General features: G+C 34.9%; 1 protein-coding gene across 1 annotated transcript in view; it reads right to left on the bottom strand.

The window, feature by feature from the left end:
• LOC149560469 (transcription factor HY5-like) overlaps nt 1–25,885 on the bottom strand; it is a 50,391-nt gene that overhangs the window by 6,132 nt on the left and 18,374 nt on the right. The gene's annotated exons all lie outside the window — the stretch shown is intronic.

The raw sequence follows: 25,885 nt of genomic DNA, 5'->3' as shown, positions 1-25,885 counted from the left end.
TTTCCTAATTAGTCACCACAATCTAACAATCTCCCACTTGGGGACTGATCAGGCTCCACACCAAACAACAATCTCCCACTTGGAGACTGATCCTGTAGTAATACAACTACCGCATGGGGCTCCCACTGGATCAAACCACCCTGGACTCTGCTGTTCTTTTATTCACATTTTAGTCTAAAAGACCAACTGAAGCTAAAGAGGAGTTCAGCTTCTCCCTTGTGACAACCTTTGTCAACATATCTGCTGGATTTTCATTGGTATGTATCTTCTCCAGCTTTAACTGTCCATCCTCTAAAACTGACCGAATGAAATGGTACCGCAACTATATGTGTTTGGTCTTAGAATGCAGAGCTGAATTCTTAGCAAGATGAATGGCACTCTGATTATCTGTGAACAAATAATTATCCTTCTGAGGATGTCCCAATTCTTCCAAGAAGAACTGAAGCCATATCATCTCTTTGGCTGCCTCTGTAGCAGTAACATACTCTGCCTCTGTAGTGGAGAGAGCATTAATCTTCTGTAGCCTAGAAACTCAGCTCACGGCTGCCCCACCAACAGTAAAGACATAACCTGTAGTACTCCGCCTGGTATCAATATCCCCAGCCAAATCTGAGTCAACATAGCCCTGTAAATCAGTAGTAGAGCCCCCAAACTGTAAACACTTATTGGATGTTCCTCTCAAATATCTGAGAATCCACTTGACAGCATTCCAATGCTCAAAACCTGGATGACTCATATACCTGCTAACGACTCCTACTGCATGTGCAATATCTGGCCTAGTGCATACCATAGCATACATCAAACTTCCTACAGCTGAAGCATAGGGTACCTTGGACATCTTATCCTCCTCTTCCTGTGTCTTGGGACACATCTCCTTAGTCAATTTCAAATGACCAGGTAAAGGTGTGCTGACAGCTTTAGCATTCTCCATAGAGAAACGTTGCAACACCTTCTCAACAAAATCAGCTTGAGATAGCGTCAATGTTCTGTTCTTCCTATCTCTGCAAATCTTCATACCAAGGATTTGTTTTGCTGCCCCCAAATCCTTCATAGCAAATGCATGTGCTAACTGGCATTTTAGCCCCTTAATATGATGCATGTTAGACCCAGCTATAAGCATATCATCAACATATAGACATAAAATAATGTAGCTATCATCATCCAACCTCTTAAAATAAACACAGTAATCTGAATGACACCTGTTATATCCATGCTCATGCATAAAACTGTCAAATTTCAGATACCATTGCCGAGGTGCTTGCTTCAGGCCATATAAACTTTTCTTCAATTTGCACACTAAGGTCTCCTTACCTTTGACCTCAAAACCCTGTGGCTGAGCCATATATATTTCTTCATCCAAATCACCATGAAGAAAGGCTGTTTTAACATCCATCTGCTCTAAATGCAAATCTTCAGTAGCCACAAGACTTAAAACAGTGCGAATAGAAGTCATTTTAACAACAGGAAAAAATATCTCATCAAAATCAATTCCCTTTTTCTGTGCAAATCCTTTTACAACTAACCTGGCCTTAAATCTTTTCTTACCTCCTTCCTCTTCTTTCAACCTATAAACCCATTTATTCTGTAAAGCTTTTTTACCTGCAGACAACTTGCACAAATCCCATGTCTTATTTTTCAGCAAAGAGTCCATTTCATCTTTCATTGCAGACTCCCATTGAATCTTAGTATCCACCTGCACAGCTTCATCATAACTTTCAGGTTCACCAGCATCAGTAAGTAAAATAGAATACAAAGAGGGAGAAAACCTTTGTGGAGGTCTAATTGGCCTTGTTGACCGTCTAACATTCACTGGTGTGTGTGGTATTTGTTGTTGCAGTTGTTGCACATCATGAGGAATGGCTGGAACATCAGCTTTTGGAGTATCATCCAGCACTACATAATCATCTTCTTTCTTCTCATGTTGCTGCAACAGATCTTTGTACAACACTTTTTCATTGAATATGACATCCTAGCTTCTTATAATTTTATGATTTTCAAAATCCCAAAGCCTATAGCCAAATTCATTAATGCCATATCCAACAAAGAAACATTTCTTTGATTTCACTTCTAGCTTGGTTCTATTTTCAGAGTCTATATGAGCAAAAGCTTCACAACCAAAGGTCTTGAGAAAAGAATAACTCACCTTCTTACCAGTCCATGCTTCCTCTGGAATACCACAGCCCAAAGGAGTAGAGGGACCTCTATTAATCAAATATACTACAGTATTGACAGCCTCCGCCCACATGTGTAAGGGCAACCCAGCATGCAACCTCATGCTCCTTGCGCGCTCCATTATAGTCCTGTTCATGCGTTCAGCCACTCCATTTTCCTATGGAGTTCTTGGAACAGTTTTTTGTCTACGAATACCATTAGTGGAGCAATAATCTTCAAATTCATGACTGCAATACTCACCACCATTATCAGATCTGAGACATCTTAATTTCTTACCAGTCTCATTTTCAACCAAGCATTTCCATTTCTTAAAAGTTTGAAATACATCAGATTTCTATCTAAGGAAATAAACCCATACTTTTCTAGTTGTGTCATCAATAAATGTAACGTAATAATGAGAGTCACCAAGGGAAGATACCTGAGCCGGTCCCCATACATCTGTATGCACAAGCTCTAATTTCTCCTTTTTGTTTTCCTTCCCTGTCTTTACAAAACTCACTCTCTTTTGTTTTCCATACACACAACTTTCACAGAAATCCATATTCACACATTTTAGACCTGGTAAAACTTTCCTTGAATGAAGTACTTTCATACCTTTCTCACTCATGTGCCCAAGTCTATTGTGCCACAGCGCTGTATCAGAATCTACAGCAGCTATTTGTTCTCCCTGCTCAACTGCAGTAATTGTTCCTGAATATTCATTTTTCTCTGAAACAATCAAAGTAGAAGGAACAATATGACCTGTACAAAGATATAAGGTGCCTACTTTCACACCTTTTGCTACTACAAGGGAACCTTTTGAAACCTTCCAATTTTTATCATTAAAAGTAATTAGACAACCCTCATCACCGAGTTGCCCTGCTGAAATTAAATTCCTACTCAGCTTTGGAACATGTCTTACCTCATGTAGTATCCAATGATTCCCATTCTGCAACTTAATCTTAATTTTTCCCTTTCCAACAATCTGACAGGGTTCATTATCCCCCAAATAAACAAGCCCAAAATCCCCTTGGACATAATCAATGAAATAACCTCTATGAGGTGTAGCATGAAAAGAAGCACCAGAATCTAAAACCCATGAATCATCAACACTCTCTAAAGACAGAAGCAAAGCATCCTCTTCGAATTTATTACTTACCACATTTGCCTCTTTGTCTCCATCTGATTTATCTCCTTCATTTTTCTTTCGAGTCCAGCAATCTTTCTTTTTGTGCCCTGGTTTCCCACAGTACCAGCAATCATTTGGTCCTCTCGATTGAGACCTCCTCCCCTTTGACTTTCCTCTTGATTTCCCACAATTTCCAGAGTTACTTCCTCTTTCAGTCGTTCTGCCCCTGCTTTGTGCATTTAAAACACTTCCTGATGTAGATCCACTTGAGGATTTTCTACGAGTTTCCTCACTTAAAATAACACCAATCACATCATCATATTTTAGGGTACTTGATCCAGGAACAGAATTACTCACCGCCATTACCAAGCCATTCCAGCTTTCAGGCAAAGAACACAAAATCAAGAGAGCCCTAATTTCTTCATCAAAATTGATACCCACAGAAGATAATTGACTAGTAATAGTATTAAACTCATTTAAATGATCTGCAACAGATCCACCTTCTGCCATTTTCATATTAAATAAACGCTTCATGAGAAATACCTTATTTGAAGCGGAGGGCTTTTCATACAGTGTCGCTAGGGCTTTCATCAAATCTTCTGTCGTCTTTGCTTTTGTAATATTAAATGCCATCAATGGTGCCAAGCATAACCGAATGCTTCCGAGTGCCTTTCTGTCCAAAAGATCCCATTCAGCCTCTGACATAGTTCCCTGATTCTTGGCTTTTCCTTCCAACAGCTTCCATAAATCCTTCTGATATAAATAGTCTTCCATTTGCATCTTCCATAACTGGAAGTTCTGCCCATTAAACCTATCAACCCTCAGCTTACCATCATTTGCCATTGCTCTCACTCAACCATGAGACTCCCACTTAACCGTGAGACTTTCCTGCAGAGGATAACTGAGAAACAACTAGGCTCTGATACCACTTGTTAGGATAAACCATGGACAAAAATAAAAACTACATGCAAATATAACCAATAACAAAAATAATAGAACACACAGAAATGAACACAAGGCACCAAGATTTAACGTGGTTCACCCAATCCCTGGGCTACGTCCACCAAATAGCAAGTCCGATCTTATTATAATCTAGTGATTACAACCTGATTACAATCCGTAATCCCTTACAACTCAATACCGCCGCAAGAACCAATTTCGTATCACCACACATAAAAAATACCCAACCCTAAGCCCTTTTTATACAAGTATTAAACCGCTTTAGGGTTATAACATGTCGGCCATAATATGTCGGCTACCATGTCGGCTACTTCCAAAAAAAATAATTTTTTTTCGAGGCGATGCCCCGTACCCCACTATTTATGAAGTATGTACAGTACTTTCCTGATCAGTCACCACAATCTAACAGATGCAAATCTCCTATTTCAAAAGGAATAATATCAGATTTGGATGATCTTTGGATAATATTTAAACTTTGCTATTTCAAAAGGAATAATATCAAATTTGGATGATCTTTGGATAATATTTAAGAACTGCTATTTCAAAAGGAATATATCAGATTTCGATCTTTGGATAATATCCTATTCTAGAAGCATCCTCGGTGCAAATGCAGATCTTCTATTTTAGAAGGAATAAGATTAGACAGAGATCTACTTTTTCCAAGAAGGAAATAATAGATCTTTGATATTATTCCTTTAATAGCAGTTAGAAGGATCTGTTATTTCCTTCTTTAGAAGGAATAATATCAAATAGATTTGTGATTTCGGAGTTATTTCCTTCTTTAGAAGGAATAATATCAAATAGATTTGTGATTGTGGAGCATTAATATCAAAGATCTGTTATTTCCTTCTTTAGAAGGAATAATATCAAATAGATTTGTGATTTCAGAGCATTCTTAGTGTAGATGCAGATCTCCTATTTCAAAAGGAATAATATCAGATTTGGATGATCTTTGGATAACATTTAAACTTTGCTATTTCAAAAGGAATAATATCAAATTTGGATGATCTTTGGATAATATTTAAGAACTGCTATTTCAAAAGGAATATATCAGATTTCAATCTTTGGATAATATCCTATTCTAGAAGCATCCTTGGTGCAAATGCAGATCTTCTATTTTAGAAGGAATAAGATCAGACAGAGATCTGCTATTTCCTTCTAACTGCTATTAAACGAATAATATCAAAGATCTATTATTTCCTTCTTGGAAAAAGCTATAGGCAAATTTTTGATTACAGTATCCTCTTTGCAAGTGTAGATCTTCTATTTTAGAAGGAATAATATCAGATAGAGATCTGCTATTTCCTTCTAACTACTATTGAAGGAATAATATTAATATCAAAGATCTGTTATTTCCTTCTTTAGAAGGAATAATATCAAATAGATTTGTGATTTCGGAGCATTCCTGGAAAAAACTACAGGTAGATTTGTGATTACAGTATCTTCAGTGCAAGTGCAGATTTGTGATTATAGTATCCTCAGTGCAAGTGTAGATCTTCTATTTTAGAAGGCCATTCTTGGAAAAAGCTACAAGCAGATTTGTGATTACAGTATCCTCAATACAAGGGCAGATCTTCTATTTTAGAAGGAATAATATCAGATAGAGATCTGTTATTTCCTTCTAACTGCTATTGAAGGAATAATATTAATATCAAAGATCTGTTATTTCCTTCTTTAGAAGGAATAATATCAAATAGATTTGTGATTTCGAAGCATTCTTAGTGTAGATGCAAATCTCCTATTTCAAAAGGAATAATATCAGATTTGGATGATCTTTGGATAATATTTAAATTTTGCTATTTCAAAAGGAATAATATCAAATTTGGATGATCTTTGGATAATATTTAAGAACTGCTATTTCAAAAGGAATAATATCAGATTTCAATCTTTGGATAATATCCTATTCTAGAAGCATCCTCGGTGCAAATGCAGATCTTCTATTTTAGAAGGAATAATATCAGGGAGAGATATGCTATTTCCTTCTAACTACTATTGAAGGAATAATATCAAAGATCTATTATTTCCTTCTTTAGAAGGAATAATATTAGATAGATCTGTGATTTCGGAGCATTCTTAGTGCAGATGCAGATCTCTTATTTCAAAAGGAATAATATCATATTTGGATGATCTTTGGATAATATTTAAAATCTGCTATTTCAAAAGGAATAATGTCATATTTGGATCTTTGAATAATATCCTATTCTAGAAGCATCCTCGGTGCAAATGCAGATCTTCTATTTTAGAAGGAATAATATCAAACAAAGATCTGCTATTTCCTTCTAACTGTTATTTCCTTCTTTAGAAGGAATAATAGTAGATAGATCTATGATTTCGGAGCATTCTTAGTGCAGATGCAGATCTCCTATTTCAAAAGGAATAATATCAGATCTGGATGATCTTTGGATAATATTTAAAATTTGCTATTTCAAAAGGAATAATATCAAATTTGGATGATCTTTGGATAATATTTAAGATCTGCAATTTCAAAAGGAATAATATCAGATTTGGATCTTTGGATAAAATCCTATTCCAGAAGGAATAATATCAGCTAGAGATCTGCTATTTCAGTTTAGAAGGAATAATATCAGATAGATTTGTGATTTCGGAGGATTCTCAGTGCAAATGCAGATCTGCTAATTCAAAAGGAATAATATTAGATTTGGACAATCTTTGGACAATATTTAAGATCTGCTATTTCAAAAGGAATAATATCATATTTGGATCTTTGGATAATATTTAGTTTACTACAAATCTACTATTTTAGAAGGAATAACATCAGATTTGGATGATCTTTGGATAATATTTAATTCACTGTAGATCTACTATTTTAGAAGGAATAATATCAGATTGAATGTTAAATGAGCAATTAATCAGGATATGATTTTTCGATAGATGGAGAAGAAACCGTTTTCAATAGCAACAAGGTGAGGAGATTCAGCAAGACACACGTAAAATTCAGAATCTGATCTGAGAGCTTCTTCTTCTCTATAAATTTCTCTTCATTTCTCATTGTACGAGTTCCATTTTTAATTGTGAGACCACAAGGTTCTGGTTTCATTTTCTACAACTGAGAAACCACAAGGTTGGATCTAGTTCTATTCTAGTTACTATGAGACCATATTTCCTCGATAGTCCTCTATTATGAAGAGCATCAGTTGTATTTCTTTTGAGCATTTTAACTTGCATAGTCATTCATAGTGTATTCTCTAAGTTTTTTTCATATACATGATGTATTGATTTCAAGGAATTGAACACAAAGTTTCATTGATAGTTTCATTTTGAAGTTGATCACCTTTTATGTGGGTTTGTAGTTTTTTGTTGACTATGCCCAAAGTGCATATTGTCCTATTGCATCTTGTTTTGAAGTTGTATGCCACTGTTGTCTTATTGTTGGGTCAAATACCTAAGTAATTTTCTTTGGATAATATTTAAGATCTGCTATTTCAAAAGGAATAATATCAGATTTGGATCTTTGGATAATATCCTATTCTAGAAGCATCCTCGGTGCAAATGCAGATCTTCTATTTTAAAAGGAATAATATCAGACAGAGATCTGCTATTTCCTTCTAACTGCTATTGAAGGAATAATATCAAAGATCTGTTATTTCCTTCTTTAGAAGGAATAAAATCAAATAGATCTGTGATTTCGGAGCATTCTCAGTGCAGATGTAGATCTCCTATTTCAAAAGGAATAATATCAGATTTGGATGATCTTTGGATAATATTTAAAATCTACTATTTCAAAAGGAATAATATCAAATTTGGATGGTCTTTGGATAATATTTAAGATCTACTATTTCAAAAGGAATAATATCATATTTGGATCTTTGGATAATATCCTATTCTAGAAGGAATAATATCAGACAGAGATCTGCTATTTTAGTTTAGAAGGAATAATATCAGATAGATTTGTGATTTCGGAGCATTCTAAGTGCAAATGCAGATCTGCTAATTCAAAAGGAATAATATTAGATTTGGACGATCTTTGGATAATATTTAAGATCTATTATTTCAGAAGGAATAATATCAGATTTGGATCTTTGGATAACATTTAGTTTACTACAAATCTACTATTTTAGAAGGAATAACATCAAATTTGGATGATCTTTGGATAATATTTAATTTACTATAGATCTACTATTTTAGAAGGAATAATATCAGATTGAATCTTAAATGAGCAATTAATTAGGATATGATTTTTCGAGAAATGGAGAAGAAATAGTTTTCAATAGCAACAAGGTGAGGAGATTCAACAAGACACATGTAAAATTTAGAATCTGATCCGAGAGCTTCTTCTTCTCTATAAATTTCTCTTCATTTCTCATTGTACGAGTTTATTTTTAATTGTGAGACCACAAGGTTCCGATTTCATTTCTACAACTGAGAAACCACAAGGTTGGATCCAGTTCTAGTCTAGTTACTATGAGACCATATTTCCTCGATAGTCCTTTATTATGAAGAGCATCAGTTGTATTTCTTTTGAGCATTTTAACTTGTATAGTCATCCATAGTGTATTCTCTAAGTTCTTTGCATATACATGATGTATTGATTTCAAGGAATTGAATACCAAGTTTCATTGATAGTTTCACTTTAAAGTTTATCACTTTTTATGTGGGTTTGTAGTTTTTTGTTGATTATGCCCAAAGTGCATATTGTCCTATTGCATCTTGTTTTGAAGTTGTATGCCACTGTTGTCTTATTGTTGGGTCAAATACATAAGAGATTTTCTTTATATTGCATTGACAAAATTGCATGGATATAAGGAGGATTTGATATGTAGTGCCTCTCCCATTTGACTTCTGTAAGTCATCTTGATGGATGCAATCTTTTTGATCTTTCGTTGAGAAGGGATCATGTTTGGGACCATGAGTGGTCTACACCATTGAGGTGATTTAATTTATGTTTCTATATCAGTTGCTTTGATTATGCTTTGGCTGACTTCTGAGATTATGGTGTGATTTATGGTTCATTGAGGTTTGTGCCAGTGGTTACCAGGATCGATGTGGTAACATGATGTTGTTCTATAACTACCATGAGATGTGTGCAAAGATTGCATTATGTACTATTACCATGCTACACTAGACTAGGTTCCTGTAGCAGTGGTCAGTCATGTTTATGACTGTGTTCACTTATGTATTTTAAGTGCCTTTTTGTTGTTCTTTAATCAACCTTTATTAAATGCTTAAATGATTAGAAATGGACTGTCCATTTGGATTATTTGGTTATGTGCTGCAGACATTTACCTTGTTATATTTTGATCTAATAGATATGTGTTACTTATGTTTTACATTTGAGAGGACCTGAGGGTCAGATGTTATACTTTGATTTCAATATTATAGATTTTAGACTACTATGATGTTTAGTTGATCTTTTGAATGATGATGCCATTTTGAGATGACAGTGTGTTTTATGATGATATTTGGTTATCTAGTATTTGGATATACCTTTAATTATGTTATGTGATGGGTTTAATGCTATGGTTATTTACTTCATTCCTGCATTGTTATGTTTTATGTGAACATGAGTGATGTAAATAGATTATTTTAATATAATTAAATAAATGATTAAATTAGGTGATTTAATGCATTTATTGCTTCGGCTATGTTATTATATGCAATTGCACCTGATTGTGTTGTTTAGTGTTTAGGATTTATATCCCTGGTAGTGGCACATGGAGTTAGTGATTCAACCATTCATATTTTATCAATGTCATCCTTGTATGGACAACATATCCTTATTTTAATTGTTTAATTAAACCTTTCAATGATTATTAAATCTAAACTCATTTGTATTATGTGATTAGACTAGTGAGCATGTCTATGCATTTAGAGTGTCCCATTGTCATGAAAGTTGTTAAGGAAATTTATGTGTTTTTGGGTTTTTGGGCTTTTTAATTGATTTATTTTAATTTCTGGCAGCTTTGCCATAGATAAATTCCTATTTTTAGGAATAACCTATTTTCGTTTGGGTGGATTCAGAATTTAACTAGGTTGGCTAGTTATTTGCCCTAATCAATTATTCACTTGAAAAGTGAATAAATATCCAAAAAGGAATTAAATTCCTGACTTCTCACTTTTGAATTAGAAAGTTGGAGAGTAAAACCCAAAATCCTCTTCATGAGGATTTACTGTTTTGTTTGTTGTGGAAGCTACGAGCATGGGATCGTCACGAGGTTGAGCTCATTGGATCTAGCTCAGGGAAACCTTGGATTGGCATGATTTTTAGCTACTTTTATGAGCTATTTATATTATGATTCAGATTCCCATTTTGCTCTTTTAGCTGTGAGGTAGGGCTTTTCTATTTTATTTTTTTTGCTCTATTTCTGCTTCTATTTTTTGTAGCCATTTGGCTAGAGGTTGAGAACTGGTGTTCCCCTCTGTTTCTATTTGTTGATTCTACCCAGTTGGTTAGGTATGAACATTTTCCTATTTTTCAAGATGAGAATTTGGGGTTTTACGTCGTTATGCTGGCCATTTTTTGCATACAGTGTTCGAACTTGATTATTTTTTGATTTTTGGAGTTTATATACCCAAAGGCCCAAAGGGTTTTAGTTTTGAAGTTTTTTCAAAATTTGGAGTTTGTACCTCGTTTTGTGTGTTGCCCTACTTTCTCAATTTTTTTGGCACGAGTTGTGTCATGGACCTAGATTATCCATTTGTATATCAGTCAGACTTTGTTGCACTTTTGTGTTTGCATTGGGATGTGTGTCACATCCATACTCCTAACTTTGTGTTTAGTTGAGTGATTTTATACTTGCAGTTATGGTTTCTTTTGGACCTTTGTTATTGTTTCGTGGACACTAGGATTCATGTAGAATCCATACTCCTGGATTAAGGCCGGTTAAGTGAGTTCATGATGTTTGGTCTTGTTGCATCACTAGGATTTGTGTAGAATCCATACTCCTGGATTGAGGCCAATTGAGTGATTTCATGATGTATGCTTCTATAGGCTTTGGGATTCATGTAGAATCTATCCTCCCATGTTACTTTCAGTTGGGTGTTATCTTTTGCATTGTGTTCTCATCTAGTCCTTGTGTTTTGATCTTTGTGATAGTGGTGCACCACACACGATATGTGTGCGTACATTTATCTGGTGAATTGCGAGGCCCGATCTTCCATGGTACTTTCAAAAGTTATGATCATTAGGGGTTGGGTTGGGAGTATGCATGCCCACGGGCACTTGTCATAGGATGAGCGTGCATAGAGTAGGGTAGCATATGGAGGGGGCTTCTATCTCGTAGCCTGGTGACCTCAGTCCCATAGGGTTGGAAAAGGAAGTTTTAATTAAGTGATAACTAAAGAAAATGTGTGAATGGTAATAAAACTTAAGATAATGAAAAAAGTTCTATGTGTTGGCCTTTAATGGAGTAGCTTGAGTGAGTGTCTACATTCATGTGATGGCCTCCAAGGGAGTACCTTAAGAGTGTTTCCACATGTGATCCAACCTTGGGCTTTTGGATGCCAACCAACTCTCCATGATGTCAACCCCTACTTAGTAGCCTATTGAGTGTCTGATTAGGACCTATACTCCTTGCATTGTCTTAGGTTCTTGGTTTCAGCCATCATCCTATCTAGCATGAGTGTTAGCCATGGATGTTGTTTTGTGTTTTTTGTGGCTAGATCTTTATCTCCATCAACACAATGGATGTGAACCTATGGGTGCCACATGGTTGAGAGGCATAGCTACTCACACCACTGTTAGGGACTGGTGGACAAAGATGATCTTGTATCCTAGTACGACTGTTGTTGGATGTGTTCACTTTGTACTTCAATTTATAGAGTATGCTTCTTGTGGTTTATGCTTTCATTGGGATGTTGTTTATCATGTTTAGATGATCTTAGTTTTGACACATTCCTTATTATGATGATTAGCATGTGATTAGGTGATGTTATCTACTTGCATGTTTATCTTCTATTGTACTACTAGCATGTTAGATTTCTTTATGCTTTTGGTTATTAGCATGCTTAGTAGTGATGTCCCTATCACGATAGTACCGATGGTTCGATCAGTGGCTTGGGATATTACATTCGGGGGATGGCTAGGGCCCATGATGGTCTTATGATGCCATTGACGGTTGGGAGGAACCATGTACTTAGTTAGTTATTCAATTATTGTGATGTTATTTTTGTACATTGCAATGTGTTTTATATTAACTATGATGTTGTTTCAATACGTTCTGTTATTTCTATGATTTAGATGGATAGATGTGCCTCTTTTTTGTTCCTTGGCATATTGTTGATTATGCACTCAATTGTTCACTTCTCGATCTATGTGGATATGGTACTCCTTAGTGTGGAGTATTTGAACTCTGTTTTTCTCTTATTTTCCCCCTCTTTCTTTCCTTAAATATTTTTGTGTTGTGACACAAAAGTGTATCACACGCCCATTGAAACTTTGTTGTACGTCCCCTAATTTTATTGCACGCCTCTTGGAGAATTATCACATGATACTAGAAAGTATTGCACCTCCTTATAAGAAATGTTGTAAAATCCTACGCAGGTAGGCAGTGGGCACCTTTTGGTCTAGTCCATACTTTTTGAGAGTTGATTCAGATACCCTCTTCGGTGTTCTTCAATCCTATGGTGTCACATTTTGGATCTAGGTTGTTTCTATTCTTATCTAGTTTTGCATCTTTTAGTTGTAGTCCTTTGGGGTTTAAAATATATCATTTATTTAATTCCTTATACTTAAGATATATTCTAATATATGCGACGATTCATTTGAGATGGGTTTCAGACCTCTACGAGCTAAGGTAAAGATTCTAGGAAATTTCAGAGCTTCAAAAATCTAGACTTAGCCAGTTATTAGGAGTCTACTTTGATCTTTTACCTTGGTTGATCTCTTATGCTTTCTCGTTTGTGGTTTTGGTAGTTGTGGCATTTGGAGATCCAGTGGTGTTGGATTGTGTGTCAGTCTTCCATTGTGATCTTTGTGATCTATGTGTGATAGTTGCTTTGTGCTCTTGCACTTGTTTTAAAAAAATTATCTTGCTTGTATTTCATCCTTGTTTCCAAGGATCTCTGAGTGGGGCATTACATGATATGTATGATTTTTTTTTTAAAAATAGATTTCTATTTACAAAGTTGATAGATAGATCAAATATCTAAGTATTTTAGGTATGCATGTGTATGTTAAGACTTAGTTTATGCTCAACGGATAAGGGAATGATCAACTTGGAGATTACATGTTTTTGTTGTTGCATACCTAGATTATGCTAATTCAATAATTAATCAAATATCTTTATCCCTTTATGTTTAAGAATTGAAAGGAGTTGCCTTCACTTAGTTTATCACATTCATAGGTCATGTCAATAGCTATTTCATGTCCATGAATGTTTGCATAAACATAGAAGATTCAGAGATTTTATCTGTTATCTAGATTCAGTTATAAGCCTTTACACTGATACCATATAAAGAATCTAGGGTCCACCCGCCTAGGTCTTGCAGAGCTTGAAGAAGAATGAGAGTTAAATAGCCTTATAGTTGGCCCTAGTGTCTAAATAGCTGCATCGAGGATGGGAGTTAGCTACCCTTAGGTGTAAATGTTCTTATCACTAGGTTATTCAAAAGTTGTTAATTCAAGAGCCAACAGGGGGAATAAATGTTCACTCACTCTTATAGATTTGCAACTAATGAAATAAGTATGGAAAGGATGATATAAAAATAATGTACTAAGAATAATATAGATCTCCACAAAAGCATTTAATTTTTTTTTAATGTTTAAGCTTGCTAATTTTAATGTTCTTTTAACAGGGGTGTGTACAACATGATAATTCAATTTAAAGTGTATATGTTTGATCTAATGGTTAGGAAATAAAACTATTAGAAAAACTATCTCTTCCAAGGATATAATTTTTCTATAGGTGATAATATGTCCTTTATATTCATTTTATGGCATGCATATGGAAAAATATGGAGTAATTGAAAATTTTAACTTGGTCATTGTTGAAAGAGAATGTAAAATTATCATTATATTTATAGAATCTATAGCTAGTAATAATTATTGGGCTTACCTAACTCTTTTCTTGATTGTTGATTTCAGCGGGTATCCACATCTCCAATTCTTCACTATTCTTTTTATTTTGCCTATAATCATGCTCTATTTGGCTTGGGGAATTGGAAAAGAAAGTAATAATCACATATGCATGATGTTTCTTGTTCAATATGACATGATAATATCAAAATATACACAATTATTTTGGTTTTTATTTTTTATTTTTCTACTAATATCAAATATTATAGTCCTCCAATTTGTCCCACTTAGTGTGGCCTTCATGTAGCTCATAGTTAAACTGCAGTGGTATATCTCTACTCCTATTCAAATGTCCAAGTAAGATAGAGATGTGGTAGAATAGAAAGAGCCTCTAGAGAGGAATTAGTTTAGGTGAGGAAACTAAAAGAAATCCTAGACTTTCTAATTGTGGGGGAGTAAAATGAAATTATCATGGTAGATTACTCTTGGAAGTGACCCTTCTACCAAGAACTTTCAAAACCACATTTTTTTAGACAAATGGGGCATATATTGGTCTCAAAATGGATAATTACAATTATTTAACCAATGTCTATCTTGAAAGTGACTCTTGAAAAGTGTTGTGTTGCATCAAAGGCATTCAAATCTTAAGTTGGACTATATATATTTTTGTAGAACATATATCATAAACATGCTTTGAAACTTTGAATGCTATAGGATATCTAATATATTTTGGAAAGGCAACTTGATTTTCAATAAAATGTCTATCAATGGAATTGTGGAACCTAATCATAGATGGTGGGGGATAGTGACTTCATCCCTATAAACATTAAAATGATAGTATTTATGTGAATTGAAATCTAACAAATTTGATAGAACTATTGGAAATGATGCCTTCTATCTCTAAACTTGTGCACAGAGAAAATATAAACCTATACTCTCTACATTAAATGGTGTCTAAAGGAAGAGTGTCTTTGTACATAGATCTTGGTATTTTTTATTGGTCCAATTCAATTTTCATACCAATGTTCTCAACTTCTATCTTTTGTTGGTCTTACTACAATATAAACAACTACAAAAATAAGGTCAATGCCACTTCCTACCACAAATGGAGAGATAATCTCCTAACCTAGGAGGAATTATTAGTAAGTGACCTAACAACCTATATCAAGAGGTTGCATGGGACCTTTGACGATTTCTTAGGAACCAAAAATTTGATGAAGTCGTGAACTTTTTCAAAGAAGATGAGTAGGACAAGGTGGAGAAAATGACAGATGGGGCTTAAGTTAGGGGAGCCACCTGTAACCACCCAATTATAGTCTAGTAAACTATAAACCCTTTATTTGAATAATTTTAATACTAGACCACTATTATGAATCAGATAAATTTTGCATAATTATTTGATCAATAATCCTTGCTCAAACCATCACATAATCATTTATTTGATATGTGTTAAAGTTTGGCACTTTATGGTAGGCTTATTTAATTTAAAAAAAAGTCCCCTTTTAATTAAATAATAAGTCCTCTTTATGATTTAAGTACCATGAAGGGACATTTAAAAAAATAAAAATAACATCCCACCTCTTAAAGTACACTTTTCAATTAGTGGAATCTTTGATGTTTGCAAAAGGATTTTTTCCTCTTTATCTCAACCACTCACTATTTATCTTCTTTATCATAGCCTTTTAATTTTATGCTTAAGACATGAGCATGTGGATCAACCAAGAATCAATCTCCACCATTGCTCATTATCTTTCCTCTTAATCTTGGTTGTCAACTCATTTTCAATTTCTTCAAAGGGGGGCCCTCTCCTTATTTCAAAGGATCCATGATATACCATCTTGAATTGAACCAAGGTTATGTTCTTACTTTTTCATATGATTTCTTGAGCACAAGTTGAGTTCTTGTGCCATCATCTAATTAAGCTTTTTATTTCCTTTCTTGCATTTATCTTAGATAAACTAGCTTAATTAAAATGGCATAGTAATATTTCATCCATGTTAGCTTAGATTTTGATTACATTTTAATTATCTTACTTTTCTTTATCATGGATTCCTTCATGGATATCTTTAGATTCTTTTAAACTTTTTACTTGGCATCTCTTTAAATTTTCCAATTCATAGTGCACCTTGTAGGGATCTTGCTTTCTCTATCTAAGAGCCACCTTTTATCAATTGGATTCTTGCATGTTATGAATAGGAAGATAAAAGTTATCATTAGAATTCAAATAGATTAGATCTTTTGGAGATAAGAGTTTATATAAGTGTTCAACATGTTGGAACAAATTACCAAACCACTTAGGACGATAGTGGCAAATTTAGTCATTTGATATCTTACTATTGAAGCCAACTTAAACATATCTTTAGCTACCATACTTTGGTACCAAATAATATTTTTCCATGATGAACATATTTCCTTTTCATTTTATTCTTTGTTACTTCTCCTTTTAATGGCCTAAAGACTTTCCATATAAACCATTATATTCTACTCCTCCATGAATTTTTATCCTTCTAACTATTGAACATGAAAATGTTATTTCTATTCTAAAGAACTCTGGCCTCCTAAAGAAGGTATAAAATTTGTGCAATGTTTTTGTCTTCATTATTTTGATATCTTAGTAGACCCTAAATGGGTTCCTTTGGATGAGAAATCATGCTTCTAGTTGTGAAAAAGGAAACACCTTAAGGACAAATTTGTCACAAATTGTACAAATGGTTTCAGTATAGATGATGAAGATTCTAATTAGATGTCATCTAATAGGTATGTATCATATTCTTATAAACCTAATTATAATATAGAAAGGGAAAAATAAATGTGGGTAATTCTTCAAAAGTGTCATCTAAAGGGAAGAGGAAAAACACTCTTTTTTCATACTTAAGTTGTAATGACCAAAAACTCTTACCCTCATTATGTAAAGAAATCCAAAGAGAACTTTTATTATAAGTGGTAAAAAGACATGCAATCTAGTACCCTAGATCCAAAACATGTCTAAGGACTTGTCTTGTGTGCACTTTCATATTCATATCATACTTGAAAACATAAAATAAACCTCTAAAAAAAATGATTCTTTTGTGGAAAAAATAGTGGGTCCAAAGAAATTATAAGAGACGTAGCTTTTGATGACTCTACTATTTTTGTTATATTGTTCTTTTAAGCATGTAAAATAAAGAAGAGGGATAATTCCCTCATGAACAAGACATAATTTTTTTGAATGTGATTAATGATCTTATTATAGAGAATGGTGAGAAATATATTTTTACTTATTTATAGTGTTTCTAAAGTTTTCAATATTGATACAAATATAAGTCTAACTAATTTGATATAAATATTGGGACTCGTGCATATTATCTAAACTCAAGTGTAAAGAATTTAAAACATTTCCTCTCCCAATATAATGGTGTATAAAGGAAGAGTGTATTTGTGCAAAACCTTTGTACATTTTTGGGATAATTTAGGGTTTTTGGCATTTTTCTCAACTTTAATCTTTTGTTGGTCCTTGTGCATTATGAACAATGATAGAAACAAGGTCAATCCCAATTCCTAAAAAAAAAAAGAGCTCTGGTAGAGCTTAAGTCCCTACCTTGTGAAAGGATTAGAAGGCGAAAGAAAGAAAAGACAATAGGTCTCATTTTTTATATTGATCATCCCTTAGTAAATAGGAAATAAAAAATGTGCATTACTATTGTAGCAAAAATATTGGATCCAATCCGGCCAATAGAAGTCATAAATATAGGATTAATATCATGTTTTAGTATTTTTTAAATAATAATATTGAATTATAAACATTTGTTGAAATACTTTACAAAAATAAAAAATATTTATTAACATCAATTTCTAAGCATTATATTTAAATTACTTAATAATAATTTTACACATCATACTTATTACAACTTAGAGGATATTTTGTTTCAACTTAAAGGATATTTTGTTAACATTGTTTTTATATTTTATTAACCTTGATATAAGATGTCTATTGTTTTTGAAATTAAAAGTGACCAAAAACAAGGGGGTTGGCCCTTACAACCAAAAGGTTGGTAACCAGTACATCACCAGCATACTACTATGAATAGAAACAACTAATCTATAGTAGAAGTCTATAGAGTTTACCATACTATTGAAGTTCATAATAAAAACTGTTGGCACACTCAGGTCAACCTAAGTTTGAGTAATAGCTAGATACCAACAAACCAAGTAACAACATAATAACATAAAACAACTAGGATCCTATAATCCCTTAAAACTATAGACTTATTTCTTAGTTTTTTCCTTTCCCTTCCCAACCAACAAAACCCAAGCCCAATCATTAGCAAGAAACTTAAAGAGGAGCTTATGATCCTCCATGTCCAGCCCTGTTTCTTCTTTCTCCTATGCCAGTAATTGGAGGGTGGTGGTTGTAGCATGAGTGACCCTTGAGGTAAATTTAGGGAAGGTGCAAAATCCTTCCTCTAAAGTTTTAACCCTTTGATCCAGTTGAGCAATCGTCTCCTTTTGCTCCTTGACCTTCTCTTTGTTTTTAGTTCCCTCCTTTTTAACATCCTCTTTCACTCTTTCTACTTGGTTATCATCTTGCAAAACCTTTGGGTTAGTAAAAACCTTGGATTTTTCCTTAACCAAGGAGGGAATGGTAATGGGGGAGGTATCCACTTTGCTTCTATCTTCACAGAAGGTAATGGGTTGCAAGGTGAAGCTAGCTGAAACATGGGTAGTCTCTATAGTGATGGCATTTCTAGCCAACACCTAAGTATTTTCAACAGACATCTGAGCATTATCCACATAATTGTTAGTAGGATTCTCACTTTTTTCTACCTCCTCTTAACCTTTTTCTTTGTTGGAGTTAGAGTTATTCTCCTCCTCCCTCTCCCTTTCATTGTTCTTAGAGCTCTCCTCCTCTACCTCTTCAACCCTAAATCTATTAGATTTTTTCTTATTCCTTGCCTGGGATTGGGCAATTCTTCTTGACCTTCTCCTTCCCTTTCCACTTCACTCCGCCTCTGAGTCCTCCTCTTCCACCTCCACCAGTTTTTCAACTTTAATTTTTTTGATACACTTTTGTTCCACAACCACTTCAAATTTCTTCTTTTTCTTATTTTCATGGCTAAGGGAAGGTCGTGGGGTATGAATTCTGGTACCAATGCTGGTACTTGGGGGGGAACTTTAATGGTAGTGTTGGTTGTCAACCACCACGACCCTAGGGGGGTAAAGGGAAAGATGGAATTGGTATAGGCAAAAAATTAGGCCTTGGTGAATAATGGTAAAGTTATGCCCCTTATTCCTCTTCTCACTAAAATCACTGACCATATCCTCCATAGAATGTAATAGAAAAAATGGGATACAAATAAAATCCCTATTTCTAAAATTATTCAAGAGGGGAAATTGGTAATAGTAGCAAACACCAAACCTACCCTCCAAATGTAAGCTATTTCATGAGCACTAGGTAGATTTCATCCCATGGAGCCGACAACTTATCTTGTTGAGATAATGGGTGTTGCACACATTGCATAATATTGTTATATTTTATTTTATTATGTAATGTTGTGCCTAGATGGACGTGTGACATGTAAAGATTCCCATGGAATATTCTTGATGAGTTGTATTGTAACATTGTGAAAATATTTTATGTAATTATTTAATATTGGGGAAAAGAATTAAATGCCCAATATTAAATGTGGGGTCAGTGAGTTAGGTAGCACATGGTTTTAGCACATGGTTTATGTAATACCACTTAGTGGTTTTGTGGGACTTGCTACTATATAAGCAGCCACAAGGGTAGTTGTTGTAGAGAGTAAGAAAGGGTGACAAGGAGAAGACAAAAGGCAAGAGTCGAGCGGGACAAGGCTTGACAGGTTAGCCAAGGGAGCATTTGTGAAGGTTGAAAGCATGGCATGGGATGTGTGGATTCATGCTAGTTCACATAGTTTGCTTGGTTGTGGCTATGGCCATGAAGGCTTCCATGGTTGTATGGCAATGGTATTTTTTGTTGAATAATACATGATGATGGATGCTTTTGGAGGCTGGGTTTTTCCCTCAATGAGGGTTTCTAAGGGTATATCTTGTGTCACATTTTATGGGTATGTTGTCTATTCTCTTGCATGTGGATTTTAATTCCGTATTTATTTTAGATCTATTATGGGTTATGTGGAAACGGTTATATTCTTTATTGTCAAGTTTCCTTACAAGTGGTATCAGAGCCTGGTTTTGGCTTGGTCATGGGTTCAAATCTCCCCGGTGCCTTCTCGACCCGCGTAAGCACCTGTTATTAGAGCCCATTTGCCGTTGCACCAAAAGCCATGACTGTTAGTGAACACGGAACACCACATAATTAACCATCTGTGGGCAGGGGAGCGCGTCGCATCACCCAACAAATCCCTCTTAAATCCTCCTTTTTACTGAACTAGTTCTTCGTTATTCACAAAAAAACTACTCATACTAGCCTCATCTGTTGTTTTCATGACCTTTCTCCATTTTTTTCCTTTCATAGATAGCTCGGTGGCCATGGAAATTACTTCCTCATGTACTTGAAAAGTAATGCCATTTATGGTTACCTTGCAGTCATTCCACCCATTAACGAACTAGAGGTCACAATTCTTGTCATACCCTACCATCACCTACATGTAAGGCAAAAATCCCCCCTCCTTTAATAGGAACCATGTAGCCATCCTATCTTTGAAATTCTCAATTTTTGTGGGCTCCAACCTAATCAAGTCTCCACCCATATCTTTCCCATCTTCTTTTGATTCCCCCACCTCATTGATGCGCATCTGAATCTCCTTGTCTTCAATATCACTATTAATACTATTAGCCTTGGGCCTCTCTAAAAAGAGCGAAATAATTTTACAAGCCTATTTTCGAGACACTTCAAAATCCCATGCAAATTCATTATGAGAATCGTGCATGTTTAAGATCATAATTTTTACACCCTTAAAATCTCTGACAATCTGAATAATGATATTATTCATACTTTCAAAGGGGAAGTAATTTGAATTCCATAGTATGTTACCATAATGGTGAAATGACACTCTCCTTAATTTGCATTCATTCATTTTTCCATTCGTATAGCCACATCTTCTCTTCATTTCCCTAAAACTTTTATTTAATTTAGCAAAATTTGACTTTCTAAGGAAGAAATTGCCAAATTTGGCCCTGTCCTTAAATTTTGTAGTCATAATTAATTAATACTCTCCCCTCTTTCCTTGCATATCAAGGACTTAATATCCTCATTTAGATTTTCCATATTTCTCCAGCATGTGATTGCCATTAATTCAAAACCCATGGTAGTCAATTAGCCACCTTATTTCCTTCTCTGTAGATGTGCTACAAGTGGACATTCTCCATCCCTTCTAAAATATGTCTAATGTCCTTCATGATAGTTTGAATATTCCATCCAAGTTGGGACACTCCATTTACCATATTGATAATTAATTTGAAGTCCCCTTCTATAGTTATTTCTTTAACTTTAATTTCACTAATCAGCTGAAGACCCCAAAGCAAAGCCATACCTTCAGCCAAATTATTTCTTCCACCCCCCACATTTCTAGAGTAGACTAACAATGCCTCACCATTCCCATTTCTTAGCACTCCACCCGCCGCTCCTATACCCCCTCTAGTAGCACCATCAAAGTTTAGTTTAAATTGTGTTAGTGTTGGTGGTTTCCATCTCATTTGTTGTCTCTTTAACACTTTTGAGTTATCAAAAAGAAAAAAAATCCTCTTGAAAACCCCATTTTTAGCAATCTAACCTTCTTTCCTACCTAGTTCTTCCTTCAATAATTTACATTTGGCTACTCTTATATTTTCCTTTAGCAATTTCTCCATGATTCCCATACCTACCTCCATAGGTTTTTCCACCTCTTGAAATATTCTATTATTTCTTTCTTTCCATTTATGCCAACAAATATATGGTGGAACAATTCTCCACAGAAAGACCAATTTTGGGTGGTAGAAGGGATAGCTTTAGCTCTCCATGAATTGGCATAAGTTGTCCTTTAGAATCCAATTCAAACCAAATTTATTGCACACCATAGCCCAAATCTTTAAGGCATACTGACATTCAAGGAACATGTGAGAGATACTCTCCTCATTTTCTTTGTAGAGATAGCATCGATTTGTGATAGAAAAACCCCTTCTTTTTAGATTGCCATGAGTTAAAATTTTACCATGTTGAATAGTCCAATAGAAAAAATTAATTTTAGGGAGTAGATTACTAATCCAAACTTTACTCCATAATGGTGGGTAGAAGTCCTTATTAAAGAGGTGTTTGTAAGCTAATTTGACTGTAAATTTGCCACTAGAAGTTAAGTCCCGAACTCTAGTATCCTCTTGGATCAAAATTGGGGGTCTTTGTGCTCCTAACAACATTTCCAATTCCTTAAGAAGAAGCTAAATATCCTCCTAGGAGTAAGTGTCTTTACATAGTTTCTTCCACTTCCTCCCTTGGTCAATATAGTCCTCCACCTTCCTTCCGATGTATTCCTTTAGTAAAACCATTAGTCTTTTGAATTTTTTGTAGACCAGTAGTTTCCCCCCATCTAATTATCCTCCTAGAATCTGATACTATGCCCATTCCCCACAATCCATCTTGTCCCTTCCCTTAGTAAGCTTCTACTCTTGACAATATTCATCCAAATTTTGGGGCCTCTTGGGAGATCATTATTGAAGAGATTCCAAATGAAAAGGGAATTTGACACATATTTAGCTTTCATTATATTACCCCAATCCATCTTATCTTCTCCCAATCTCTAGCCTATCTTCATAAGGAGGGCTTTATTCAGATCATGAAGTCTTCTTACTCCCAACCCCCCTTTCTCCTTTGGCTTACAAACCTCCTACTAGTTAACTAGGCTCAATTTGTTCTTCTCCTCCATCCTTGACCAAAGGAAATTCCCCTGTATTCTCTCAATTTTGTCCATCATATTTTGGTTGATTTTAAAAAGGGATAGGAAGTAAATTGGAATGCACTATAGAGCCATTGAGAGCAACTAGAATTTACCAGCATTGCTTAAAATTTTCCCTTTCCATCATGCCAACTTCTTTTGAATTCTTTCCACTATAGCATTCTAGAAGTCATTAGTCACCTCCTTAGTGGTTAATGGTAGGCCAAGATAAGTATTTGGGAGGTTGGTAGACTGACAATCTAAAATGTTTCTTATCTTCCTTTTTAATGAGGCACCAATATTAAAGAAATAGATCTTACTTTTATAGTAATTAACTTGCTGGCCTAAACTTTCTTCACAATTATGGAGAATAGCCTTCCAAGCTTTAGCTTCCATAACTAAAGATTCTCCAAAAAGGAAATTATCATCAACAAATTGCTGCAACACTTTGGTATCAACAATGGTCGCATGCCTAATCCCTTTAACACATCCTGTATTAACCAGTTTAGAGAAAGACCTCCCCAAAACCTCAGCAACCATAATAAAAAGGTAGGGTGATAGTGGGTCACCCTATCTTAGTCCTTTCTCCACTCCAAAATTTCCCCAAGGGGAGCCATTTAAAAGAACAGAAAATTGAACCAAGCCTACCATCATCTTCATTAGATTTATAACTTTGTCATTGAACCCCACTCTTTTGAGCACATAATAAAGGAAGTCCCACTTCACCTTATCATAAGCCTTGGAGATATCCAACTTGAAGACCATTCTAGATCTTTTATTTTTTTCCATTGAATGAATGATCTCATGTGTGGTTATCACTGCATCCAAGATTTGTCTTCCCAGAACAAATCCCTTTTGTGGAGTACCAATAATTTTTTCTAGAAATGGATTTATCCTATTGACCAGAACATTGGCAAAGATCTTATATACTATATTGCATAGACTTATAGGCCTAAAGTCCATTAGGCTCATGGGTGTCAGAGATTTGGGGACTAAAGCAATAAAAATCTTATTAATCCTTTCTAATATCTTCCCAATTTTAAAGAAATCTTTGGTAGCCCAAACTAGTTCACTTTTAACAATCTCCCAGAAGTGCTAGAAAAAACCTGGAGGGAAACCGTTTGGACCTAGGGCCTTATAAGCTTTCATAGAAAATACAACATATTTCACTTGCTCCTTCATGATGTTTCCTAGAATGTGGCTATTTTCCACTGCACCCAGCACCTGTGGGATCGTATTAGTCAAACTTCTTCTGATAGCCTGATTTCCTGTATTGTTATCCTTAATGTAAGACTTGCTAAAATATTCCACTACAATTCTTCCCATGTCCTGCTCCTCTTTATAAACCCTTCCTCCTCCTTCCAATCTACTAATTATGTTTCTTCTTCTATGATTGGAGGCTAACCTATGAAAGAAAGTAGTGCTTTTTGTCACCCTCAATTAACCATTGGACTCTTGATCTTTGTTTCCAAAAAATTCCTCCCTCAACATAATATCCTTCCATTTTTTTCTATATTCCTCTTCTTCCTAAGTTGCACTTTCAAGGTTATTTCCTTTAGCAATCTCCCCTTGGAGCTTTTTAAGTTTTTCCTCCACTTCTCCTTTGATTTTGAACAAGTCTCCAAAGGAACTCTTAGCCCATCCCTTAATGTTTCTCCTTATATTATCAAGCTTTTGGGTCAATCTATACATTGCAGTGCCATCTAACCTTATATTCCACCATTCTTGAATTCTATCTTTGAATTCTGGGTGAGATTGCCACATTATTTCATACCTAAAAGGTTTCAGTCTACCTTTTAAACCATCCTCCCACTAAAAGATTAAAGGGGAATGATCTGAAGTAGTTCTAGTAAGGTTTTCTAATAGGGAATTGTCCAATCGATTCCAATTCCTTGTCACCATTAGCCTATCCAATCTAACCTAGATAAGATCACTCCCTTTTCTATTATTGGTCCAAGTAAATGGGTTCCCTCTCAATTACACATCAACAAAATACATTCTGCTCATAAAATCATTAAGGTCTTGCAAACTTTTAGGGTAGTCTATGCTTCCTCCTAATTTCTTTGAGCAATAAAGTGGGGTATTAAAATATCTCATACACATTAATTGTTTATCTTTCATATTTTCTAGAATCCTTACTAGATTTTCATATGTTTCCTTTCTCCCTACCTTACTATTAGAAGCATATATATTTATAAGCCCCCAATGTCAAATACTAGTTTGGAATTCTGTTATTAAGAAATTTCTATCCTTCCATACTTCAACCCCCATCATAGAGCATGAGTTCCACATGGTAGCAATGCCCCCCGAGGCTCCTTCAACATCCATATGCATGTAAGTAGCACCTGGCCAAACACGACTAGCAATTCTATCAAAATTAGCTCTAGACATTTTAGTTTCCTGTATTAACATAGAATCTACCTTTTCCTGAAATATGCACTATTTTAGAGCATATTACTTCTAGGGATTATTTAACCCCCTTAGTTTCCAAAAGAGGAATTTCATTTCTTATCTCTAGTTATAGTCTCTAGTGTAAGTTGCTTACCATTGACCATGTCCCTTACTGCTTGTTTGGTCCTAGTTGCTCTGTCAGTTGGTCTTCCAGCTGTCCCACATGCCCCTACATCTGATTTTTCCCACCCCCTTTTCTTGCATTTCTAAACCTCCCATTCCCCATTATCCCCTTCTCGTGGTGAAGTGGGGCTCAGTTCTTTTTCAACCTTTTCAATGCTTGCCATTACTTTAGCCGCTTTCTCCATTGGAGATGCATTTATCATCTTTATGGGGGTACTTACCCTCGCTTGG

This window comes from Cupressus sempervirens, chromosome 4 (assembly GCF_028749045.1).
Source record: "Cupressus sempervirens isolate cs-2001-9-10 chromosome 4, ASM2874904v1, whole genome shotgun sequence".
In the NCBI taxonomy this organism is placed as follows: domain Eukaryota; kingdom Viridiplantae; phylum Streptophyta; class Pinopsida; order Cupressales; family Cupressaceae; genus Cupressus; species Cupressus sempervirens.
The sequence above is the reverse complement of the archived record's forward strand: the minus strand, read 5'-3'. Positions and strand labels throughout refer to the sequence as shown.